The following is a 4,426-nucleotide window of genomic DNA, read 5'->3' as shown; positions in this document are numbered from 1 at the left end:
CCTTTCTGGAATAGCTTCCCCAGTCTTTGGAGATGCTCAAGATCTCCCTGTTGTTTGAGTTAGTGGGCCCTACGTACTCAGGCCAGAAACCAGTTTGATTTCCCACGTAACTTAATCCCCAATGGTACATGAGTATTTTAGGGGAGGTTGATAAATTTTATAGATGCGGCAAATATGATTGTCTCGGGCCTAAATGGGTGTGGGGTGTCTGGGTCACAAGCTCTGGCCTGGATCTGCCTCTGCTGTCCTTGCAGATCTCCCAGCAAAGTCCAAGTTTACAAAGATGGCGTTTCCCCACAGACTTATGGGAACTGTAGTTGGTACCTCTGGGAACTGTAGTCGGTACCTGCAATGGTAGCAGACAGGAAACCATTTTACTTTTTTTCTTTGCAATTCTTTTTTTTTTTAAATAATTTTACCCTGGTTTACCTACGAAGATTGTACACATTGCCACTCACACACAATCCCCCCACCTTCCCCACTCACCCCCTCTCCTCATAAAATTGTGTGACCCCCCCCATGATTAACCCCTATCCCCACCCCTCTGCTCCCCCACTTAGATCCTCACATATGCTGTACTTGCTATCTATTTCAATGGAATTGATGCCTTTAACCTGTGGTGCTGGAGAAGAGTACTCAATATAATGGACTGCTAAGAGAATGGTTTCTTCCTGTTGTTGTTGTTATGTGCCATCGAGTTGCTTGCAACTCATAGCAACCCTATTTACAAGAGCCCTAAACCCTGTTCTATCCTGTGCCAACCTCACTGTCTCCAACACACTCACTCCCACCACCCCAATCATAGAATCGATCCGTCTCATTGAGGGTCTTCTTTTCCTGTGCTGTCCCACCACTCTCACAAACATGATGTGCCTCTGCAAGGACTGGTCCCTCCTTGCAACATGCCCAAAATATGTCAGATGAAACTTCAGAATCCTTGACTCCAAGGAGCACTCTGGCTTCACCCTCTCCAGAACAAAGCTGTTTGTTCTCCTAGCAGTCCATGGTATATTCAACACTCTTCTCCAGCACCACAGCTCAAAAGCATCAATTTTCTTTCTATCAACCCTATTCACTGTCCAACTCTCCTAAGCATAGCATGTAATTGCGAAGACCATAGCCCGGATCAGGCACACCTTAGTCTCCAGGCTGACATTGTTGCTCTTCAGTACTCTTGAGAGGTCCCTCACAGCTGACTTTCCCAATGCAATTCATCTCTTGATTTCCTGGCTGCCAGTAAAAGAATGGTGACTGTGGAGCCAAGCGAACTAAAACTATTAACTATCTTTAAAACTATTAATTATCTCAATCTCTTCACCATTGAAATTGCTGCCAATTGGTCCAGTGGTGAGAATATTTGTTTTCTTGATGGTGAGCTTAAATCCACATTGAAGGCTGCAGTCCTTGACCTTCTGCAGCAAGAGAGGGTTAAACCAGGCTGCTCCTTGGAGGCAAGGATTCTGAAGCTTCGTCTGACATACTTTGAATATGTTGCAAGCCGGATCAGTCCTTGCAGAGGGACGTCATCTTTGGGAAGGTGGAGGGACAATGCAGGAGAGAAAGACCCTCAATGAGATGGATTGATTCAGTGATAGGAATAATGGGGATAGGTGTGTCAGAGACAATAAGACTGGCACAGGATAGAACAGGGCTTAGGGCTGTTGTACATCGGGTCCCTTTGAGTCACAGGAAACTTGGCACATAACGACAACAACAACAGTAATAAGAACAATAATGTATCCTACGGAGCTCTGGTGGCCTAGTGGTAAGAAACTGTACTACAATCCCAAAGGCACACAGTTCAAAACCACCAGCTACTCCACAGAAGAAAGATGGACAGTCTCCTCCAGTGCGATTAACTGCCTCTGAAAACTCGCAACTCAATGGTATATGACAACAACAACAGTACAATGTATGCTAGAAAGAAAACAGCATACTATTTTAGATAAAACTTCAACAGATTAAGAGAGCTTGCTTTGAAGAGAGATCTATTTTCTCTTTTCTTAACTTTAAATTCTGGAATTTAAGTTCTTTGTACAATATTGTTAGGTGCCAGAGAGTCACCAATACTCATAGTGACCCTATGAACAACAGTTCTGAACCCTGCCCTATCATTTGTCATCCTCATTATTCTCATATGCTTGAGCCCATTGTTACAGTCACTGTGTCAATCCATTTTATTGGGGGTCTTCCTCTCTTTCTCTGACCCTCCACCTTTCCCAACATGATGTTCTTTTCCAAGGACTGACTATTTCTGACACCATGCTTGTTGTATGTGAGACAGTTTTACCATCTTTGCTTCTATGAGCACCCTTGCCATAACTTCCTCAAGACAGACTTGTTTGTTCTTTTGACAGTCTATGGGTAGTCAGAACTCTTCTCCAACACCACAGCTCAAAGGCATCAATTATTCTTTTGTCATCTTTGTTTATTGTCCAACTTTAACATGCATATGAAGCAATTGAAAATATCATGGCTTGGGCCAGTTGTACCTTATTCTTTAAACTGATATCCTTTCTTTTTAGCATGTTGGAGAAGTCCTCGACAGCAAGTTTTCCCAATACAACATTTTCTTGGAACTCTAGAAAAGCTTTTTATTTCTTGACTGCTGATACTACAGGTATTGATTGTGCAGCCTAGTAAAATGAAATAATTTATAGCATCAGTCTTTTCTCCATTTATCACAGTGTTGCCTGTTGTTTCAGTGGTGAAAGTTTTCTTAATTTTGAGATTTAATCCATACTTAATGCTGTAGTGGTTTGTTCTTCTGCATCAAATGCTTCAAGTCCTTTTCACGTTTTTGTTTTATTTACATATTTTATTATGAATAAAGTTGATAATATTTTCACAGACTAAATATTCATTTGTCATCTTTCTATAACTCATTTATTCCTGCTCCTTGCCCACTTACCTGTTTGTTCAACATTTCTAATAATTGAACTCTAAAACTTCAATGGGTTTTAAAGAAATATTACTGAATCTGTAAACACTTTCCAGATATAGACTCTTCACTTGAGTTTTAGAGGAGTTGAAGAAACAATCAAGAATAACTTCTGATATCTACAAAGGTGTGTTTTCTGTTTTGGTTGAGGCTTAGGTGTGGTCTGTTGCTTGTAACTGGGTTTGAGCTGATTGGATTTGGCCTTGTATTTAAAAAAGGCATTTGGTTGCCAGTTTGGGGCTGCTTTGTTTTCAGTCAAACATTCTTCTAAGTAGTATAACACTCATCTGGGGAGCACCTTTTGGAACACACACTCCCTCACTTCCTCCCTCACCAGCCCTCCTCTCAGGACCCACAGAGAGGGCCACAGTGGGGCCTGCTCTCCACAGGGAGATGAAGAGAAAGAGCATGGAATGCTGTGAGGCCCCCAAGATGCTAGGCTTGTCCTTCTCCATAGAAGAGATCCTAAAGTGACCCACCGAGGGGAGCGATGGGGTCAGGATCAAAGGGGCAGGGGGAGAGAGTTCTTGGCTAGCAGCAGCAACAGAGACCAGGCTGGAGAAGCCCATGAAGCACCCAGCCCAGGAGGAGACAAAGAACAAGTGGAGGGTCTGAACCACCTTACCACAGAGCAGCTGAATGAGCTGGAGAAGATGTTTCATTTCACCCACTACCCAGATGTCCATGTCTGCAACCAGGTAGCAGCCAGGATCAACCTCCCCGAATCTCCTGTTCAGATCTGGTTCCAGAACCAGAGAGCCAAGTGGCAAAAGCAGAAGCTGGGCAGCCTGAACACTCTGCAGCCACTGAGTGAGACCAACTTGGCCCCAGTGACAAATTTGCATGCTGTGGCCCCTCTTCGGACATCTGTGGTTCTGCCCAGGTTGGCCCCACCCATCAATTGTTATCCACTTGTTCAAAACCAGCTGGCTACTGCCTGGCTCCCTGCGCAAGTCACCCTCTCTCCATTCCCCCCATGGGAGATGCAGACATCTCAGGACCCTCTCCTGCAGCAGATCTGCATCCCTATGGCTCCATCTCCTTCTGCAACCTCTGCATCCGAGGTAGGGCAACATCTGTGTCTCTTCAGCCTAGGAATCAGACATCCTCTCCCCAAAGAGTCCTCATCACCAGAACAGTGGTGTCCGAAAACAGGCCAGAGACCAAACATTTTCCAGGATGGCCCTTTGGAAGGCTGTCTCAGGTTAAGCAGCAAGGAGTAAATGGTAAAGAAGACACAGCATCATCGCTCTGACTCAGCAGATGGACTGCATGCAGTCCCAGAACAAGCTCTACAGTGGAAAGATCATTCTCTTCCACTGGACCCTCCTCCAACTTGCTGTGTGACCTCCAGTCAGTCATTCACCTCCTCTGGACCTCATCCGTAGAGGGAGAGAGCTGGACAACATGGTTTCTGAGGACTTTTCTGGTCCTAACTTTTGTGAGTGGACCCATGGTAAGAACAGAAGCATAGATGCCAAGAAA

The 4,426-nt window shown here is 44.6% G+C and overlaps 1 pseudogene; it reads left to right on the top strand.

Annotated features, from left to right (window-relative positions):
- The first annotated feature begins 283 nt into the window (after window positions 1–283).
- On the top strand, window positions 284–4,164 carry LOC102864588 (annotated as a pseudogene).
- Window positions 4,165–4,426: the final 262 nt, after the last annotated feature.

This window comes from Elephantulus edwardii, unplaced genomic scaffold (assembly GCF_000299155.1).
Source record: "Elephantulus edwardii isolate Elephantulus edwardi_28Jun2011 unplaced genomic scaffold, EleEdw1.0 scaffold00059, whole genome shotgun sequence".
NCBI lineage: Eukaryota > Metazoa > Chordata > Mammalia > Macroscelidea > Macroscelididae > Elephantulus > Elephantulus edwardii.
The sequence above is the reverse complement of the archived record's forward strand: the minus strand, read 5'-3'. Positions and strand labels throughout refer to the sequence as shown.